The sequence below is a fragment of the Scaptodrosophila lebanonensis genome, unplaced genomic scaffold (assembly GCF_003285725.1).
Source record: "Scaptodrosophila lebanonensis strain 11010-0011.00,11010-0021.00 unplaced genomic scaffold, SlebRS2 tig00000085-arrow-pilon, whole genome shotgun sequence".
Classification (NCBI taxonomy): Eukaryota; Metazoa; Arthropoda; class Insecta; order Diptera; family Drosophilidae; genus Scaptodrosophila; species Scaptodrosophila lebanonensis.
This window is the reverse complement of record NW_022060564.1, coordinates 4,580,487-4,603,464: the sequence shown is the minus strand read 5'-3', so window position 1 is coordinate 4,603,464 and position 22,978 is coordinate 4,580,487. Positions and strand designations below refer to the sequence as shown.

General features: G+C 34.5%; 1 protein-coding gene across 4 annotated transcripts in view; it reads left to right on the top strand.

The window, feature by feature from the left end:
* The window catches only part of LOC115626317, an 84,367-nt gene that overhangs the window by 40,326 nt on the left and 21,063 nt on the right, over positions 1-22,978 (top strand). The window lies entirely within an intron of this gene.

The window sequence follows — 22,978 nt, the reverse complement described above, 5'->3', positions numbered from 1 at the left end:
AAGTGTGTGTTTCATTTGCGGCTATAAATACATTTTGCCAAAAACCTGCCCAGAGTGTTGCCGGTCTGGCCACAAACTAGCTAAAAATTTAATGAAGAGTGACATTTTGAGTGCTGGGCAAATGACAATTGAGTTGGGGCCGCCAGAAAGTGTTGAAAAACGTTGACACTTTTGCTGGCTAAGTGGCTAACAAACGAGTCTGATTTTTGACAGCTATACCATACTATATATAGCGCACAATTTCTATCGACTTCCGCCTTTATAAAATATTTCTCAAAGCATTAAATTGCATAACTTCTCGCCATATAGAGGCCCTGTACCCCTGTAAAAAAAAGTTAAACAATGCTCGTGATTTAAACATGAATTTATTCGTCTTCTTGGCCACTTTACGATTGCCTCTATTAATGAATTCACATGAATTTATTCACTCGGCGGCGGCCAAGCGCAACCGCAAAATGCGGCAACGCGGCATTTTCATTTTTATGATCACACACACACACACACAGAGGCACACACACATGCAATCATGCTCTATAAAATGTCACTTTGCATCTATCAGATAGTTAGATGTTTGGTCGTTTTCCGCTTGTTTTAATTTCAAATTAATTGCGCGACAGAAAAAACATGCCAAAACAAAAAGATAGACTCGTATGAAATGCTATAAACATATGTTCATATTTCAATACAAATCACGTACAATGAAATAATTTGCCAAAAATAAAATAACAAATAAAGCGAACAACAAATGCTGAAAAATTTTGAATGAATTTGCGTCTTTTGCTTGTGGCGCGTCAATCGCTTGGCCTCAAGCGTTCCGTCTGCTGGAATTAAAGTGCAAATACGTTTTTGCATTTACAATTATAATACTCTCTATAGTATAGCCCCAAGTATCGCGATGATTCACGTGCTGTCTCTGTTGAACTTATGCCACATGAGTGACTGACTGAGTGAGTCAATGAGCGCGAGAAATGACAAAAAATCGGACGCTTTATGGAAATTTATGACATACGAAATACTTTCGCTTAAGTGTGGATGCTGCTCATGTAGCTGTTGCTGCTGTTGTTGTTGCTCTTGTTGTTGTTGCTAAGCAACTCCAATTAGTCATGGTTAAAGACAATGAGACACCAGACAGTTTCTGCTGTTTGTTAAATGCCTCAATGGTTCATTACTAAAATTCTTAATTATTCAACTACATACGAGTATATTTATTTTAATTGAAATTACAATTGTAAAAAATTAATTTTATTTTTTAGTGAGAAAATATTAATTAGATTATTAATTAGATATTTATATTTTTTTAAACATTAGCTTTAAAGGTTAACTAATACTTCGAAAACTAAGAAAACAACGGCTTCTGTTCAAATATGCACCAACTCTGGAAATTATTTTATTTAAAACATTTTAAGCTTCAAGACTTTTTTTACTGCCGAATATATATAGTAGAATGTACGATCCAAAAACAAGGAGGAATACAGTTTTTCTTGTACAAATTGTAAAAAATTAAAAACTTCTTAGCTTGTTTTATGTGCTTTTAACAACATAATTGTCTTCCTATAAGCGTTTCCTATATTTCTATATGTTTTAGTTTATTGAGGCGGTAAATAAACTTTAATTAACTTTTAGTTGAATGGTATATTTGGCTTCTAGTTGTAAAGTTTGTGCATTTTAATATAAAGTGTATAATTTTGGCATATACAGTGGACTAAGTAAATAATCATGTTTTCTTTTCATTTAATAAAAGCATTTCATGTTGTTCTTTTCATTTATTCGAATTTGAAATTTGAGAAATTTATCTTCAATTTTTAATTCCTAATAATTTAACTGACTAATAACTAGATTTATTATATATACTCGTATATATTGGTGTTATAAATGCCTGCTTTGGGGCTTCATTAAGTTTGCAAACTTTTGCAAATACTTTGCAGAAATACCTGAAATAATCGTAACATTGCAAATGCTTACAACAAAGGCCATTTGTGCGCCACTGACTTTGACGGCATTGTCTTACAACATTTTTGTGCAATTTCTTTAGCCATTTCTTTTTGTTAAGCAATTAAATTAATTAAATTTACGCTTTTGGCACATTTAATTACAATTTAAAAATAAAAGCAACAACAACAACAGCAATCGGGAGACAATTGAAGCGACTTGTTGGTGATGGTGAAATTTTCAAGAGCACAACAAAGGCCACAAAGCACTTGAAAAAGTTGAGTGAGAGGGAAAAAGCAGAAGGGAGAAGGAAAAATACAATTTCAAGATACCCGTGCACTGCAAACTTTGACACAATACCAACAATTAACAGTTTAATATGCATAAAGAAATAACAACAACAACAGCCAGATCAACAACAATGACAATTGCATAAGCTGAACGAAAAAACTGAAGATAGAGTGCCTGAGAAGCAATATTTTGGGTAAGCCTTTTTGGCTTTTTGAGCAATCATTTCGACTAGTTGCAGATACAAAGAGACAGATAAACGTAGAGCAAGAGGAAAGTGTAACAATTATAGCCAGAAGAGCAGCGAAAAATCTAGACAAGCAACACTATTGTTGCCTATTGTTTTTCTTGCATTGCTTCTTTTCATTATTATGTAATTATTACTATTATTATTATTATTATGTCTGTTAGTTGTTGTTGTTTGTTGTCGCCATCGTCATCTCCAGTTGGCACTCTGACATATTTAGATAGAAAACTTTCCCAACTTCCAGAAACTTTTCTCTCTCTATTTATACAATTTGGCACCGCCTTTAACTCATTTTAACCGTGTTAATGTCATCAGCGCTTCTGGGCCTCTTGTCTATGTTGCACTGGGAATTACAAAAGTCGCCCCAGGGGCAGCAATACAATTTTGTTCGCTTCTGTCGCTTTTTTTCCAACAGTTTTCAACTTGAAACTTTCGCAAGTGAAATTGTGTTGGCTACTTTAAAATACTACAAGTATAAGCGCGTGAGTACGCTAAGTTTTTGGCTTAATGTGGCGCATAAATTTCGGTTGGGTTGGCTCGTTAGTTGGCCTTTTTCCCTGCGTTAATTAGGCTAGACACTTTTATGGTAGACAAGTGTGAAGAGGGTCAAGTGCTACGGCATAAAAAATGGCACAGATCTAAATAGAAGGGCCTAGAAAGTATATTACGGGCTTATTGAAAAAAAACTCTAAATTACTTCTATTTAGAACCTACTCTACGCTTTTATAGAAATCATAATACAGAATTCCATTTGAAATTTTGTTTTTGTAGATCCATGATTGGATTTTATTAGGTCTTCAAAGATTTTAGAATGCGCCACTTTTTCTTAATTTGGTGGAATTAAAGCAAAATCGATTAGTTGGCAGTAGTAAGGAGCGTTCTATTTGACTTTTTAATTACTGACTTGTCGTTCATTGTTGGTTTTTAATAAGCCTTCTATTGCTTCTGACAGTCTATTTATGGTGCCATATAGTTCCATATATAAACCATGAGGAAAAAAATCTGTTTCTCATTGAACAACCTTACTACTAAACACATATGCATTAATAGTTTATAGAAAGGAACGAATAAAAAATAAATAAAGTCTTAATAAAAGCAATTAATTCAGCATTTAATCAATTGACATAATAAAGTATTATATAACTGAAGTATTACAAACTAATAACTAATAAAACAATTAAGCAATAAGTTTCTTAATATTGCAAATATTCCACACATAAAAGAGACCTTTTTAAAAATCAGTCAAAGCATTATTAATGTTAGCATTAAATTACAACAGTTTTAAATAATTTTTTATAAAAAAAAGCTGAACACAAGTGCCGCTCGCTTAGCATGTATTTTCGACCATAAAAAATAAATAAATTGGGCGTATTATTGGCATTGTGTTCGATTTTATTGTCGGGATAAGAATCTGCAGGTTCGTGACCATACAAACGGACATTACTAGCACCAGATAGTATTCTCTGCATTGACATTGACAACAAAACTTTTACTAGCCTCAATTACAATCAATCACACATGTTGTGCCGGTCAGCGTGCCAAACATTTTGGCACATGCTCGGACGTGCGTGTTGGAGACGACCACAAATGCCTATTGCTTAAATTACAATAATGACAATCGCCAACAACAACAACAACAACAACAACAAAAGAAAACAAGACCAAACAAAAGTTTTGGCTGAAGTAAAAGCGTCAGCGCTTAATACAAAATTCCATTTATCATGAAGCACACGCTACCCCAACAATAACAACAAATGACAAAAGACGAGCGCAGCATATTGTTAATGCGATGCCAATGATGATGATGCTGCTGATGACGATTATGATGATGTTGTTGATATGTAGTTGCTCGAAAGATGCTGCAGCACATGTTCCAACACTTTTCCTACAGCGCTGATTTCACTCTCTAGGCCATGGCGAAGCGGTTTGACCAGCAGCCTTTGCGAAAATGTCACTTTTCTTGTAGAAGCGCATTAACTGGACAGTTTTTCATTTTCATTTGCGGAAAAAGCGCGCACAACTCGTTATGGCAGTGATTAAAGAGCGCATTAAAATCCATAAATAATATACATATTTTGATAGCTGCCCGAAACTCAAATAATCCACTTGTTAGCGTTTTAAGGCGTTCCGGTTATTAATGGAAGTAAAACAACAAGTTATGAAGCAGTTTTAAATGCAGGAAGTGGTTTGGTGTTGATAAGCAAAGATTTCATATATTCATGAGAGCATGAAGGTGTCCGACCATTAAGGAAATCTTAAACCAGAGCATTAAGCGTAACGCCAACAAAAACAAGGACAAAGGCAGTGTCGATTACTGCCAAGTAAACAGCTTCCAACCAGGCTCAATTGTATTCGCATACCAGTTGTTATTAAAATCCTGATTTGTTCACCTCACAAGTTAAAATTGGCATTTGAAAGCAACACTTATTTACTAAATGAGCTTCGTCTACATATAAACCATTTATTTAGTCTTTAAAAATCAAGCTATGTACAAATTATGATAATTGGCAAAAACAACATTTAACTCGCTTTAAAGTTCACAAGCACTTTAAAATTATTCTTGACATATTCTCAACAAACAAGTTCGACTCAAAACCACTCCAATCGAGTCAAGTGCCAACGACTTATTTGTCAACGTTGTTGTGGTGGCTGCCTATTATTGCTATTATTATTATTATTATTTTTGTTGTACTACTTGTTTATGTCATTAACGGTGCAGTGTGTGGGCGCTAAATGAACAGAGCCAGCCGCAAAGCAAACACAATGAACGAACGAGCGAGCGAACGAGTGAACAAACGAGCTAACTGTCTAAGGTCAGACGTTCACCAGTGCGTATGAGTAATATTCTTCTCATTTTAATTGACGCATTAAGAAATTAATATACATATGTACAGAATGCGAGAGTACATGTCATTGTAATATGTAAAATCTCTTTCTGAATTTCATGCCGTATTCAGTTTATTTATTCGGTTTATGTTTCTCTGTTGCTGCCGCCTGGCCGCCTTTAATTGTTTATGTTAATTAGAATTCATTGAGTGGCACGCCATTCGCTGCACAATTTCAAGCGAAGAACTTAAATTTACTTATATTTTAACACAAGTTTAACTTTTTCTAACAAAACAAATATGCAACTATCTATTGTATCTATTGTAATAAGCCCAACGATTCAATTGTGCTTAGAAATTCGGAATTTTACTTGAAATTACATATAGCTCTAAAGAATAGTTGTAGAATTCCCAGCTAATCTTGAGTTTTATTTTAAAGTTAAAACTGGGTTGGAGAAAAAACTATCCAATTTTCAATTTGTTTTTATTAGGGCTTACTTTGTCCGATTTAGATTTAGATACATTCATTTTTGTTAAATGGCGTGTTGCCATTAAAACGTCCAAAACAATCTCCCTGGGTTTCCGGAAAGTTGTTGTTCTGATTTTAAAAAAACCTTTTTTGGCCAATTCTGGTCGTTTCTTGGCAACCGGTTACCTCTGTTTGTCGAATTGTTAACAGTAGCGATCCAAATTCAGTATTTTCCCAAGAGGCAACTCATGGTAGGCTATATCTGGCTATTTTTCGATTCAAATTTATTTTTTCCAACCCTATATGTATATTAATAAGAAGTATTTGTATATTTTCAAATATGTATTTAATTATATACTCGTATATTTAAAATTGTTAAAGATATAAATTTGTCGAAATACTTCTGGTTGGACGTGTCAAGAATTCATATAGAACTTTTATTTAATCAGATTTCCTTTTTCCCAACCCAATTTATCAATAAATATTTGCATATTTTCAAATATACAGTTATGTATTCAAAAGGCCGAGCCTATTTTCTTCTTATTCAAAAAATTTTATAATTTTAAATTTGTCGCAATACTTCTGTCCGGTAGTGTAGGAAGTGAATGGCGCATCTTTTCAAAGTAAAGTTGATTTTTTCAACTCACACGCCTTGAAGCGGCATACAAATAAAGGCGAGTCTGTCCGCGTCTGTGTGCTTAAATACTATTATATTATTTATTAATAAATGCTTGCTAAAAACTGCGGTTAAGCATTGTTCCAACTTATTGGCAAGACAATGGACAAGAAAACCGTGTCAACTACCCCGCAAGCTAAACTAAATAAGCCACATGGGGTTTGAAGTGCCTTCAGAGCCGCAACTTGAACTTAACTAACTGCCATGGCAAATCACTGACAACCGCAAAACTTCACACCGCCAGATGTTATTTGACACTTGAATGTCGCCGCCCCATAAGATAAGATGCATGTGAACTATAAGATACTTATATTGTATGTGCGTGTGCGTTGCACTTTGGCAGCAATTTGACACGCTTCAAAGTAATTGGTTTAGTTAGAGCGAGTAGTGTTGTCGGCGACTTTGTCTGAGTGAGTTGTCAATTGCAACTGTTAGTGGCCATGTAGCTAGCCATTAGATGCTCGTACATCATCTTCAGAGCTGTCAACAGCTGCGAAATTTGTCCGGCGTCTAGCATTGGCTCTGAACAGTGTGCACATTGTGGTCAAAAGCCCGTGTCATTCATTCATCTTGATGTGTGGTGCTAAGCCCAACCAACCACCCACTTTATGCCACTGACCAGTCAAATTAGCTGAGTGGCTCGCTCACCTGGCAGGTCGTGTAAACGTCAGTTCATCGGCACTTTTGTCACTTTTGTCAACAGAATGCACTATGGGGCAGAATATACAAAACTATATAGTAACATTCCATTAGCTCTACATATGCAGAACGTTGTATAGTTTTCAAGAAACCGTGACTTAGCAGTTGGTATTTTGTATTTAAATATATTAGAAAAATCAAAATGTTCTTTTGGAAAATTAGGCTCTGAATTGGCAAGTGAATGGCGTTTTATTTTAGTTTCTCTTATTTTCATTTATTTATTGCTTTTTGGGTAATTAGACACTCACTTGGAAAGTGGATGGCGTTTTATTTTATTTCATTTTCAATTATTTATGTCCTATTGGTGATCTAGATCTTCAATTGAAAAGTGTGTGGCGTTTTATTTTAGTTTCTTTTCTTTTCATTTATTTATGGCTATTGGGAAAATTAGAACCTAACTTGGAAAGTCCTTCCTTATGTCCTTTTGGAGTACTTGATCCTCAATTGAAAAGTGTGTGGCGTTTTATTTAAATTTCTTTTATTTCCTTTTATTTATATGTATCTGTTTACTTATATCTGTTGCTCTTTTCCCTTCGCTTTCCCCTTTATTTTTTTCTCCTTAACTCTCTCTACACCCCTGTCATTCTTCATTATCTTCTCACTTCTCGTATCCGGGTTTTCGTCGTTTCTCTTTCTTCAATCGTCTATATTTATCTCTCTCTTTAATTTAAAGTTGTTTTTTTTTTTGCTAGAGACAGAATGAAAACTGTATTTGAAATTCTATTGATCATCTACATAAATACTTTAAATAGTTGGATAATACTTTTTAGAACCACATTCCAACTACTGAGGTATTACTACCTCATAATGGTCATTACTCAATAGTTTTTAATTAGTTTAAATTTTCACACAAATAAACTTTAATAGTATTTGCATTATGGAGTGTTTTGCATTTTCTGCAAGTATTTATCTATCTGTCCCACAGTGCTACGCAGTCTGCTGTATAAGTTTATAAACTGTGGCACAGGTAGTTTCATTTGATTGAACGCAACGTTGACAAAAGGCCAACAGGCAACGAAAATTGTGAATCATGTTGGCAACGCCAGCAGCTAGCAGCCAACCAACATCAGTCGATCCCGTCCCCACATCATGCAGTTTCAATGCTTCAATTAAATTTGCTGTCAATCATTTTTTCAGCTCGCTTTGCTTTCCAAGTTCATGCCGCTGCTGATGTTTCTGCTGCTGCTTTCGAAAAATTCGTACGCTTTTCAAATTTTATGGTTTGTTATGATTAGCAGCGATGTTCGCTCATTGGTGCGGGTAAATGGGTTTTTTGACTTTGAGTGATGTGTATTGAATTGAGGTGCTTTGCACGAGCTATGGAAAGGTTTTGAAACCGTAAAGAGGCAAGCAAAGAATTTAGTTAGGCTCAGGATTGTCGTGAGAAAATGCATAGCTTTTCCTGATGTCAGAGATGTAACTTTTTCGTGGGGAATGGCATAACTCCAATAATTGCTATAAATAAGCAAAATTTGTTAGATTTGAAGTGGGTTTATTTTCATATCCTATACGTTAGATTTGTTTCCCTACTTAACTTTTCTTCTCACTTTTTCTTTTGCTCTTTTTTGCTGTATCTCTCCGACTTTATCTCCTTGCCTCGCTTTCCATTCATTTATTTTTGCCGTAATATTTATATTTATCTCTTAATTCCTTTCTATCATCTTTTGTTCCTCTTCTCTCAATCGCCATCTGTCTATGCATAATATTGGAAATATTACTTTTTCAATAATGCTAAATAAGCAAAGTTTCTGATCCAAAGTGGGTTCATTTTCTTTTCGTATATCGTTATAATTGTTTCCTTCCTTAACTTTTTTTCTCACTTTATCTTTTGCTTTTTTTTGTTTATATTTCCAACTTTTTCTCTGTGCTTCACTTTCTATTCTATCTTTTTATGTTTGATATTTATATTTCTCTCCCGACTCTTTTCTTTTGTTCCTTTTTTTCTCTCTCAAGTTTTCTGCTAATCTTCTTTGCTTCTTTTTCACTATACCTGATTGTCTTTCCTCTACATAATTCTCCTATTCGCTTCGTTTCTTCTCCCCCGCTCCCCTTCTTTTCTACTTAGCTTTTATTTATTTATTTATAAACTTTATCCTACCGTTACAAGTAACAGGTTACTTTTAAATTATTACGCTAGCCATTCCATTTTTTTCTTTATTCCCTCGGTTTTTCTCCTTTTGTTTGTTTTTGTCTTCTCTCTTTCTTCTCTCATCTTTTTTATTTATCTCTGCTTTGATTTCTTTATAACTTTTTGTCGTGTTAATCAAAATATTTGATTTTCTTGCCATCCATTCATACTATTTAACCCCTTTTTTACTAAAATCCTTGATCCTTTCCCATTCTCTTACATTTTTGATCACATCCTACTCGGTTTGCATGTGAGCTTGTAATTCTAGGCGCGCTTTCCGCCTGCCCATGGCATCGCCTCAATGCACATTATGTGGCAACGTCGTGAGAACTGTGCCAGGTGAACGCCTCGCTGTTGTTGCCGTTGTTGTCAACGGCATTGTATAAGAAACCTCTCTACCTCGCTCAGCTCATTCTATTTTACCTATTTTCTTGTGCAATTATTTATAATAGCGCCCGGTTTCTGCTTGTATACAAGTATAGTATGGCTATGGCGCGAGCGCTCAATATATGCAGGTAATGCCTCGGACCCGGTAGAGTTCATTAAGGGTAATGCATGCCAAAAAGATTGAAAGAAAGACAAACTGTCTGACAAACACACCCACGAACATTCACCCTGAACGACGCGTCGTTTTAATGACAGGACCGAGCACCTGCAGCAGTTCTTAAGAAAATTTCCCTTCATTTGTTTCGCACTGCTGACGCCTACACAGAAACAAACGCCAGTAGAAGTACGAGTATAGTTCTCGTAGATACCTGGACAGGTAGAGTTGTGATTTTTCGCCCAACAGCTTTAATGAAATTGGCGGCGACAGGACGGCAGAGCGACAGGACAACAGGGCTGGGCTGGGCAGGACAGGTCGCAAATGCTTGGCCATCAATAATTAAATTGCCGGCGTGTCTGTCTGGGTGCATTTATTGATTTTTGAAAGCAAACTTATTTATGTAGAAAGCTATGCCACAGGAGCATACTTTTATAAAATTCTAATGAAATTTCCACTCATTGCTAACTTGGTTAAATGGCAATTCGATGGAACTAGCAGAAGCGACTAAATAAAACATAACTAGGTCTTCAAAAGCACTCAATTCATGTCAACGAACCATAAATGGGCCAAATGTCCTAAAGGCAAACAAATTTAATTCACATTTTTAAAATACAAAATGGTGATTTAAAAGAGACGTTTACCTGGGACTTTTAAATCCAAGTTAAATCGTTACTTGCTGCATTATTATGTTTATCTGATTGTCTTAATTTTAAAAAAGAAACTACATTTCAAATTTTATTCATGTAAATAGTTGTAAAAATTATTTTAAGCAAATTCAATTAACATTTCTAAAATAGAAGATAATGATTTACAACAGAGACTAAGATGCAACTCTTGAATTTAAGTTAACGCCTACATTTCTGCATATCTTGGTTTTGAAAAACAAAATAACATTTTAAATTGTATGAATAGTTTTTAAGACTACAAGTATTTCGTCAAACTACTCTGAGACTTTTCTATGCAAATATTGCGTTTATGCTGATGTTGTTTTGGGCCAACTCATGACAAAGGTATTTCAAATTCTCTTACCAAAAGGATAAATACTTTGCCCAGATGGGAAAATTATTTGTTATGATAGGATAGTGAAACTGTCAATTTTCCTAATGCTATTATATAGAATTTTGGTGTGTTTGACTTAGCTTGAGGTTTGTGTTCTTTTAAAACCATTCTATGCCTATTAATCATATTATTCCATCATTTGACTGAATATTGTAGCATTGTCAAACTTATAAGAAATTGTTTTTTACTTAATTGTTTATAGCTTTCTTGAGGTAAACTTTTGAACAGGATATACCTATATTGCTAATATTTTTAAGCCTGTGTCTCCACTTTGAAATCTTTACATAGAAACACACCATTCCGTCCACTTTATGGAGTTAGTATAATTTTTGTTATTATAATTTTATTAAAACTTTTGCGGCAGAAAACACTCTTTTTCCTTTTTTATTCGTCGTACTTCAATTAATAGTTACAGTAACTCGAAGAATTGCCTCATTAATTATGGGATAGTTATGTGCTTTTGAAATCATATTGATGAGATGATATTGATAAAGATACCTTTTGTTCTGTGGAGACATTCTTCATCTCCACAGCTACTAAATTCTCGAGAAAGTGGCAGTGGACAGATAAACAGCTTATACGGGTACACAGTCAAGGCATTCGCATATAAATTGCAATTCACTTAAGTTGAATGACTTTATATTCGCTGCGGGGTTTATATTTTATTGCACCTTTTCCTGCCACTTCCAAAGGAATGTGTCGCTGCATATGTGTGGCTTATCAGTCCACAACATGCAACAACAACAACAACAACAATCTGCTGGCAACACTGGCCAGGGGCAACAACAATGCGCCGGGAAACTCATGCCCCACTTGAAGTACAAGTCATAAACAATGCAGCGCCACAAAAAGTGCATAAAAATCAATGAAGCTTACGAATGTTTACCGCCCATTAGCACATCGTAAACGCAAGAAAAGGAGGGAGCACAAGATAGAGAGAGAGGGAGAGAAGTGCGTGCATTTTTCTCACGCCGCTGCTTCAAGTGATTTTTAAGGGCCGGCGCCACACACACACACATATGTATGTGTATCTATGTATGTTTGTAAGTTGTGCGAGTCCTTCAAAGAACACTAATCAGCGGCCGCTTGGAAATATGAGCCGCGCACCGCATGACACATGTCTTACACATAAATACATATGTATGTACATACTTATATATCATACATGCTTATGTATGTACCTTGTAGTTAAGAGTAGGTGCTACGAATTGTCCGGGCATCCGCACACATGTAAGACTTCTGCGCGACTTCTGTTGGCATCAGCGGGCGTGGTAATATTTCGTAGGCTTGTGACAAAACATTGCCAACAACAACAGCATGAGTATCGCAAGTTGTATGGCTTTGGACATTGAGTCTTAAGCTCAGATCTCCATAGACATGCATTCATACTTACGGCCACATGTCTGAAGTGAATCGTCGATTTACACTCATTTGTATAGTGGCCGAAGAAAAAATAAACAACAATGATATTACAATGTTGAGTGAATCAAGTAATATCTTGTTAAGTAAACATTGCTGCGTAGCTGGATTTATTACACTATCGAACAAAATTCTTACCCTAAGCGCTTGTCAATGTTTGATTTATGGCATTATTTGCTTCACAAGCTCTTGTGTACCCTTTATTTTTATTAATATCATAGATGATATGTTTTTCAAATTTTTTAAAACAAATTTGCAAATGCCTTCTTTAGGCTTTTTTAACTATTTGTTTGGCAGTTTACAGTCAAGAAAATTTCATGATAACTGCATTATAGTTTGTTGTTTGTTTACAAACCTATACTTACACGCTTGTAAATGGGAACACAAAAATAAATAAATAGTACACAAAATCTGTAAAAATTTGGCCAAATTCGAAACGATAAAATAAATAAATCAACCAATTTGAAAGTTTCACCTCAATTGAGCTAATCTACTCACCGTGGCATTTTTTTACGGTGAATACAATTTGGTAGCTAAGGATTATTCGAAGAGGGGGGAAACTTTGTCTTTTCAAAATGAAAATGTTTCGATCAGCAGAAATATATTGAAAATAGATTCGAATTAATTGTCTAATCAATTTGTCATTATGATAAAACAGATGTACTTTATAATAGGGTTTACAACAACTATTAGAGTATACCAACAGGGTATTCCAGTTAAATAGTAAAGTAATGTACATCAATACCTGAAAAAGTAATGCGAAAAAGAAGAATTTTCTAGACTTAGGAATAAAATATTGATAAAGTATGTTTTTAAAATGAATAAATAAAGTAATAAAGGAGAAACCTTTAAAAAACCAAACTAATTTTTAAACAATAATTGTTGAATTGATATTAAATCAATAATAAACTATTCATATTCACTTAAATTAAATAAAATGTTTAATATAATAAATATATTACAATATAAACGTATGTTTATTATGCATATCATAGCCCTTATATTTCCATTAAATAATTGCACAAGTTAGCTTTTAAATTTTTCGAATTAAACATAAATCAATTATAAACTCAAGACAGTATTAGAGAATTTCAACAATTTAAAGTAGAAAATTCTTGCCCACGCCAAAATTAAAAATTAACTTTTCATTTTCGTTCCACTCTTTGCAGGTAAGCATCCAAACTTCAATCAATGACCAACAGACAAGCCAAATATTTGCGAACAACATTCCGCAGACATTGCGGACGCAGACCAAATAGGCCGTCAATTCTTATCAAGATACATTTGAACAAACCAATTTAGTTATGGAGCAAAAAATGCAGCACAGCTGCCCAAAAACATGCTCGTAAAATTTCCACTATGGATATGTGTAAGTGTGTGTGTGTGTGTGAATGTGTATCTGTGTGCCGTTGCAAAATGCGCTTCAAATGTTGCCAATTTCGTTTGCCGCCAAGCGGCGATAAGACCGAAAATATGACAGCAGCACGAAATGAATGAATGAATGAATTGACAATGTGTGCGGAGTGGAGTGGAGAGTGGAGAGAACACAAACAACATGCAGTTGGTTCTTAAACATTATTGTTGTTGTTGTTCTTGGCTGGTTTGCTGTGCGTTCGTGTCGAGAACACTAAGTTAAGGAAAAAATACTAGCAACAGCAACAGCAACAAGAGCAACAAAAATGGCAGCAGCGTGTGTGCGCTACGTGTTCATGTTAAATGTCATAATCAGCCAGCAGACACAAGCACAGACACATGTGTGTATCTCATAGATACTTTTTGTGGCAGCAACAAAGTTGCAACGCAACGAGCAACGCACAACATGCTGCATAAATGTAAACAGCATGCGAATCGGCGAAGCCAGTCAGCTAGTGCCAGGGGGAGGGCGTGACCCAAGACAGCTCTGTGCTTACACACAACATACTACTACTATATAGTATATATACATAAATATCTGTTTGCATACATAGTTGTGTTTAGTTGGTTCTGCGTAGCTCATAATTCTATAGCAACTTACAAAGCAAGTTTGGTAAGTAATATTGTACACTATCCTCTACAATTATCTTGACAAAATCAGAAATTAAATAGACAATTATTTTCCATTGAAAACTTACAGATAAATGTCAGAAATATGTAAACAATTCTTCAATGACTTTTCAGTTGAATCGGTCAAAACAGAAAACCATTTCTGCACAGAAAGCATATATTTACAAGCTATGGAAGATTTATGATAGATATTCCATCTACTTATGCAGAATCTCCTGGCCTAGCCTCTATATATGTGCAATATATTTCCAAATACATTGCTAAAATAGTATACATGGACATAATTCCTCCTTGACTATGCTTGACATACTCCTATGGCTATTATGAAGCTCAGATAGTTTTCAGTTCAATTAAAACAAAACAATTTTCAAAAATTTTCCATTCTATTCTGTTCTAATCTACTTGTATATAACAAAGCGGACACTTAGGAAAATGTTGTTATTTATACGATAAGCTTATATAGCCACCAGAACGCTTGGTTTTCATTATGAATTCGTTAGCTTACTTTATAAGTTTGTCAGATCTCCTAAAATGTGATTTTAAATTCTCATTTTTACATTAGATTTCATTCTATAAATCTATAAAAGTTTCAGAAATTCAGGGTTTTGTCTCTTGACTAAAAGGATTAAAAGTTATTTATCTAGAAAGTAATTTATCAATTAATTAATTTATCTACAAAATCTATGATAATTCCAATGCATTTGCAATTTTGGCGAAACATGAATAAAAATTATTGGCAGCCCCTCAAAATAGTTTTTTCTGCTGCTAGCACTAAAGAAAAAATTATAATTTGTTTAAAAATAAAAGCTGGCAACAGCTCTGCCTATCTCTTTCTTCTCAGCTTAGTGTAGTTGTACAGACACTTATGCCCTCTAGTGTAGACACATGTCTGGCTATCAATTGCACTTCAAAGCCAACAAGCAAGCCAATGCACCTTACAGAGCGCCATAATTTTTACAGATTTATGCAGTTGGCCCCTTGCGTCACAGCTGACAGTCTTCTTGGGGTTCCGAAAAAGGCAACACCAACAACAACAGCAACTAAACAACAAAAATACAAAAACAAAAACAACAACCGACAGCAAGAACACGCAAGGGAACCGCGCGTTGATTTTTATCGAGCCGGCATGACGCCATGCGACTGCTTGCAAAAATATGCATAGAATTTTTAAATAAAATGGCAGGCAGGCAGGCAGCCTGGCTGGCTGGCGAAGGAAGCCCTTGAACTTGGGCCAGGAAGTAACCGCCACACACACACTCACACACAAATAAACACACATGGCACATAAATTCTGAACACTTTTTTGAGCAGACCTGCGGACGCCCCAACCAAGACGAAATCGACGACGACGATGATGATGATGATGTATTTTTTCTCCGAAAAAAGTCCAAGAAACTCTTGTCGTTTCTCTTTTTTTTCTCATATTTTTTTTGCGGCAGGATCTTTGGCAGTTTTGCCTGCCGCATGTGAACGACAACAAAGGCCAAAGGCTCGGGGCCGCGCGCTGCCTCCCCACTGTGAAATGAATTGTGTGCAGCATTTCTATTGCATTCGAAATGAGTTTTGTGCCACACTAGGTTGCACTTTGCTGACAAGCCCAAAATACTTGTATTATATGCGCTCTATAACTGTTTCGGTCTGATTGCCTGCCTGTCGCCTGCCTGTGGTTTCCAAGCATTGCATTTGTAGCTTAATGGTGCCGTTTGTTATATGGATTAAGGACATAAAAGTGTGTTCAACAAGGCTATGACTAAACAATGGGAGTGGAATTGCGTAATCTGCAGTTCACTGCACAACACATAAGCGGAAATTATCTACTTGTATTTGATTTGGCTTTAGCTAACTTTGTGAATTTTTGAAAAGCTCTAAAGTATGATTTTTAACTAATTTTTAATCTTTCTAAAGAACAAGGCAGTTGTTTGCGTTAAGAAAGGTGTTGGCTAAAATTAAAGCACTTTGTGTGCAAATTGTCTGCCTATTTGAACACCTTAACTAAATTTGCGATGTCAAATTGGCAGATTGTGGTCGATTTATTGACTTTAATATTTCAAATTCGCAATTTGCAAGCGTCTGATAAACGTAGCTTTCGTTCATTTATCATATTACGAGCTATTTACATGAGCGATTTTTCCAGTTACTTAAATTTATAACTTCTGTAATTCAAATATAAATAATAGAACGCATGATTAAACGAATCCAATATATTGATCATGAAGAAAATCCATCGAAAAATCGCAAAACGCTGAAGAATGTGTTATCCAATATGTATCTTATAGAAACACACGAGATATATAAATTGTATTTGAAGTGATTTCAACAAATTGCACTGTTAGCATTGTTGATTGTTGTTAAAATATATAAAAGATTTCTAATCTGCAGTGTAATTGTTTTCTAAAGAATTTTGTATTTATATTAAATGGCTATAATTTAGAGAAACAAGATATATAAAATCATTACTCACCAATAATCGGTAAATTTAGAATTTTTATTTCAAGCACTGAAAGAAAACATTAAAAGCGTATAATTCACTAGACTGTTGAAATAAATAGTAAATAAATTTGTTATTATATGGAGACTTGATTTGCATTTCGATGGAATGACATCAAAGCTCTTTTTCGCACGTAATTTCGCGAAATATAAACTAGTTTTGAAACATGTGTCTCTTTTTCTAACAATACGAAGTTGGGAAGTAAATGAAAAATGTACTTTCCATATGGATTAGTCCTTCAGAAATGTAACGCCCATCGCTTAGCATAAGCCACAACAAGAACAACAACAAAAACCACATCGAACTCAGCATAGCCTATGTTTTATGTTAACCGAAGAACCACAACAACAAAAAGCTGGCTTTAAAATCTCAGCCTCTTGAAGGTCGCCTTATTAACACATAAACCATAAAAGCCAAAAACCGTAGGCACATGTTTGGCTAAGCACACACACACACACTCACACACACATACGCCCAAACAGCCTAGAAGGCAAGGCAGCCAGAGCAACAACTGCATAGAATAGCCCACATGTGTGTCACGTCATGGCAGACGACGACGACGACGACGACGTACGCGCAGATTCAGATACTTAGATACTTATCGCATGTGCTCATACTCGGATAGTAGTATATAGAATATATACACGTATATACTCGCACACACAAATATTCACACAAAGCGCAGCGTTTGTCTTTTGGGCTTGTTATTGCCATATGTGAAAAATGTTGAGGCGGCATGAAAAATAAAAACACACACACTTTTTTCCACTTTTCGTTAGAGAGACAAAATCTTTCAAATAGTCATCAACGTGACTTGGGAACGAACGCAGCACGGCGCCGGCAAAAATACGTGGCAAAATACTAAGTAAATACATTTTGTTAATGCTCTATAAATATTTGTTTATAATCGCAAAAATAATTAGCAATTGCGTGCGTACGTGTTCTCGTCCGTGTGTGCGTATGCGTGTGTGTGTGTGTGCCTGTGTGTGTAAAAGATTATTGTTTTCCGGGCGCCCATTTATCAGATTTTTGCATATTGCCAAAATAAGAAAAGCTGCAGCACATAAATATTGTTTATTGCAAAATAAACAAACAATTTTTAGGTAAATGCCAAGCTTTTCGCGAATATTCCAAATGATTTTATCAACGGATTTTTATTGGGTGAGTTTTATGACACATTTGATTTTTAAAGCCGCATTGAGGCTTCTGTTCCGCCCTACCCTAATACTATTTACGAGTACATACATATGTGTAGTTTAGTTTTCATGCCCTGCCCAGCGATTACGAATGAATTCCACAGACTTTACAGAAATAAAAAAAAAAACAATTTTCCAGCTGAAATAAAAATTCTGCTCTTCTCTCTGTGCTGTAATAAAAACTCTGTTTCTTAAAATTTTTATAGTAATTAACATACTATTGGGTATCAATTAGCATATTTTGCTATTAAAACCAATTAAATAACTCATTTTTGTATAAAGTCTATATTTCATGAAATTTGCAGACTTTTCAACTGAATTTTCTTTCGACTAGTTTTATTAGTAGCTTTTACTATACTGCTTTGACCGAGCAGGCGAAGGAGACCCAATTTAATTAATTATTTTAATTCATTCTAATTGTTTGAACACCCAGAAAACTATATTTTATTAAATTTAAATTAAGATTTGGAATTATGTTAATTTTTTATAATCAGACAACATTTAGTTAAAAAGAAAACTTAAGCATAATTTGTTTCAAATATTTCTCCCACTTTAATTCAGAATGAAGGCCCCGCCAAATGTTTAGAATCATTGTTAACTTATTGTTGCTTCGCAAATAGCATTTCACAAATATCTATGACTTTTATTTGTAATACAAAATTATGCCTTAATTCTATTAAATCCAAATGTATCCAACTGGGGTCAAAAAGTTCAGATCGAATCCAATTTATTTTTTATATAACATTGTTTCTGAAATTTCACGGCATATTGTGCACAAAAAATTCTAAATTAAATTAAATTAAAATTCTAATTCAGAAAACTTTCTTTAGACAATGTTTACTTATCTAATTAAAAATTTCTCACATTTAATAAATGAGTTAGAAAAGCACTACGAGTACACGGCATTGGAAAGAAATAAATAAGTATATATGTATAACTGAAAATTCATATACAATCAATAGTTTCATTTGTGGATTACAAAATAGAATCAATATTGAATTTTGTAATTTTGTTTTTCTTCATTGAACCTTTTCTATTAGGACAGCAACAATATTAAAAAACACATTATGTTTCACAGGCGATTTTATTTTTTCACTCAATTTCTTTGCTTGTTAGCCACATTTTTAGTTTCCATTGTTTCAACATGAGTTGTTGGCAAATTGAATTGGCAGCCACTACAAACAGTTTGTACCTTTCTTTTAACTCCTATTTTGCCGCACACTTTTTGCTAGAGTTGTGCAAAAAAAAAACAAAAATTAAATAAATAACAGCTCGAAAACAAGCCGCTTGACTTTTCAACATGTATTTAATTTTTATTTATATTTGTTGTTGCCTTTTGATGTTGCCAACCAACCAACCAACCAACAAACCAGCCAGCCAGCCAGCCAGCCGCCAGTCAGGCAGTCGTCATAAGTACTTGCTGTGCTTTCAAGTGGCAAGTTGGAGCAGTTCCTTCTGCCGAACACACTTCCCCCTCCTCCCCCTCCACCCCAACTCCTCCCATTATATGCTGCACTATACCTTTGAGTTTTCACCGACGCCGCGCCACTGCAAAAATTTTCCTACACTTTTTTTTTCATTTTATTTTATGCTCATAGCTTTATGTTCTTTTCACTGATTTTTACTGTTGGCCTGTAAAAGTAGTTGATGCTGTATGTGTGTTGGTGTGTGTGTGTGTGTGTGTGTGTGTTGGTGTTGGTGTGCTCATAAATGTATTCATAATTAAATTAAAAGTTTTTATATTTTCATTTTGTTCGTTGGAGCTAAAAGTCATTGACTTCAGTTGCGTTAGTTACATGAAAACTTTGTGGCCTTTATAAGTCAATTGTTTCTACATAGAACTTTCATCATTTTATTTATTGTATACTTAATTCCTTTTATATTTAGTTCAGCAGTTTCAAAGCTAAGAAGCTCATGGCCCACAGAACTACTAATTAAAATGTCATTTCAGTGGGCTTCTTGTGAACAGTTAATTTTACGCACATTAAATGAATTAATAGAACTAAAATAAAAATCAATTTCATGCTGTCTGGCTGTCTGTTGTGCTTTTGTTTTAATTCTTATCAGTCAGTAAAATAGACATATATCTTTTTGTATTTAAATTAGCCTTGCTGATTTCATTGAGCAGGAAAGAAGAATTTTAAGGTCGCATTAAAAAAAAAAAAACTGAAGAATCTGAATTCCACTTCTTCACCTCAAGCATCAGCATTTTTAATATAAATCATTTATTTCATGTGGCATTCTATTAAAGGAACAACAAATCATCTGAATGTTGACGATGGGCGTTTAAAAGAAAATGTGTTACCAATCGCTGAACAAAGCTTTTAATGACTTATCCTTTTGTCTGAATATAACTTATTTATGCTTCATCTGCTGCTCAAATCCATTTTAATCCGAAAATAATTAAATCAATTAACAAAGAGTTTCAAATTTGATTTTATCTTAAAACATTGTATTATACATTAATACATTAATAATCAACTGCCTCTTATAACTAAATCGATGTGCCTTTTTTTTAGCAACTACTACAGTTTAAGGTTTTGTTATTTATGCTTAAAGAAATTCCCCACCTTTTCTATATTTCTTGTATTAATTATATAGTTTATTCTTTAGTTACCAGTAGCTAGCTCTCAGATAAGCTACCAGTAGCAAGTTACTTCACAAAAATTGCTGCTCCAAATCGTATTCGCATTTATAATCAATTTATTCAATTGTCTTATTGTTTAAATTTGTGCCAGTCAGTCATTTTTATTGATGTTTATTGAAATTACTAATATATGGGAATAGTAAATAGTGGCATAATTTATTTAGTTACTATTAAATTAGCTAAATTGCAAATCTGTGCGATCCGCGTAGTAATAATTTTCCGATTGCTCGTATTAATGAACGGATTTGGAATTTATGTCGAAGGGCCAACACCTTTTTTTCTAAGCAGACTAAATAAGCAATAAACAACTTCTTTACCTCGACTTTTGGATGGACATTACGTTGTTTGTTCTTTAGGTGTGCTATCTGAGAATAAGTTTGATAGAAACTAATTTCCCATATCCGAATTAATTTCCAAGCACTCCATTCTCTTGCATGGAAGTAAAAGCTCCCTACATACTTGTAAATAAATATTGAACTACTTACAGTTGAAAAAAAGCGTTGTACACTTATCGTTGTACAAATATACCTAACTATTTATTTTTTAATGAACACTTAAGCTGCGGCATATCTGCATATGTAAACAAATACACATATCCGTTTGAGATAAGAACCAGCAAATAAGTTGGCGATAAAAGATAGCAAACTGTTCGGACGGCAGTTTTTTACGGTCAGAAAACCATTAAAAGTGTCGCCATACTGTATAACAATTTTTTCTCACTCCTTCTCTTTCCCTCTTTGCTTTCTCTTTCGCATTTCACTCACTTTCGCCGCATCTGCGAATTTTTCTCATAGCAATCGAAGTTATATAACAACTACTATTCGACTTAATGCCCCATTTTTAATGCATTTTTTTTCGTTTTGCGTGAATATTCAGCGACTGCAGGAAGCGAACAACTTTGTCTTTTGAGCAAACATCAGTCGAGTTGCATTATTTATGCCTTGGGCGGGTTTCGCTAACCCTCCCCTCCCCCCTTTCCCCCTTCCCCACTCCATTTCCCACAACAGTTGGCGTGCAAAAATGTTTGGTATTTCTGCAGTATTTTTGGGTTGTGCAGTCGCATTACATAATTAGCTGCGGTTTGGCCTTTTATGACGCCGTTTTAGCGTTTTTAATTATCTGTAGAGATATAGTATGTGTGTATAGCTCTTTGTTTGCGATCATGAAGCTAACCCAGGGCCGTACGGCTAATCAACATTTATAGAATTTTTAAAAGTTTCATAAACTTTAATAGTAATTGGAAGAAAAATATATGAAAATATAATAAATATAAATGTATATATACTCATACTATTTGTATAATTACTTCTTGTATATCTCTTTTTTTTAAAGAGATTTAACTTCAAATATAAGGAACAACCAATTTAAAGTAGGCTATTTAATTCGCTTCATATCCTCTCAGTCAGTGTATTGATTATTTAAAAATGATTATTTAATTATTTAAAAATGTCTGAGCCCAATGAATTTTTTGGAGATCTTGAGTTCTCTATTCAAAACAGTATTTCCCCGGAGATGAACGAGCTTCTCGAAAGCCGTGCACGCTTTAAGAACATTTTGGAACGTTCGGAGCGTGAAATGAAATCGCTTCTAGAGGACGTCAAGAAAATTGAGCAAAAGCGTGCCGAGGTACTTGAGAGAGTCGATAATGTAGATGTTCTGCCGATTCTATTGGGAAAGACGAATGTAGTGGTGGAGCTAACCAAACAAGAGGCTGTTCAGTACTATAACAATCAGCTGTCGGACGCTACCTATTATCTCAATCTAAAGCAGGCCGACGTCGCCAACTACGGGGAAAAGTGTAAGGAACTGGGCGCGCTGATAAGAGAGATGATTTTAGAGAAGACAGAGAGTGAAGATGAATAAGCTGCCATATATTTGTATAAGTAGACCACACTTATCACTTACTAATAAGCTCAGGCTAAACATTGCAATCATACACATAATATACAACAAAAAGAACAGCAAATAAAATCAAGTGTTATGCCCAATTATTTGATTATAGGTATTAAATAAATCCATCTGCTTGTGTGCAAGTATGAACATCAATAGCTGGTCAATCAATAGAGCTGCAGGCACGAAATGGGGCATATAATTTTATTAAGTTAATTTGTTTCTTTAGACATTCTAATTGTCCAATTATATAAGCAACCAATCAAGCAAGCTGCTTATATAGTTATATACTTGTATAGAGAATTATTCGATAAAGACTTATTTTAAATAGGAACAGGAACTTATTTGCCCCAATGCTGCTTTTTGAATTTGACTTTCAACTACCACATAAAGCCAAACAGCAAACTGAGAGACAGGCTGACTGACTCACA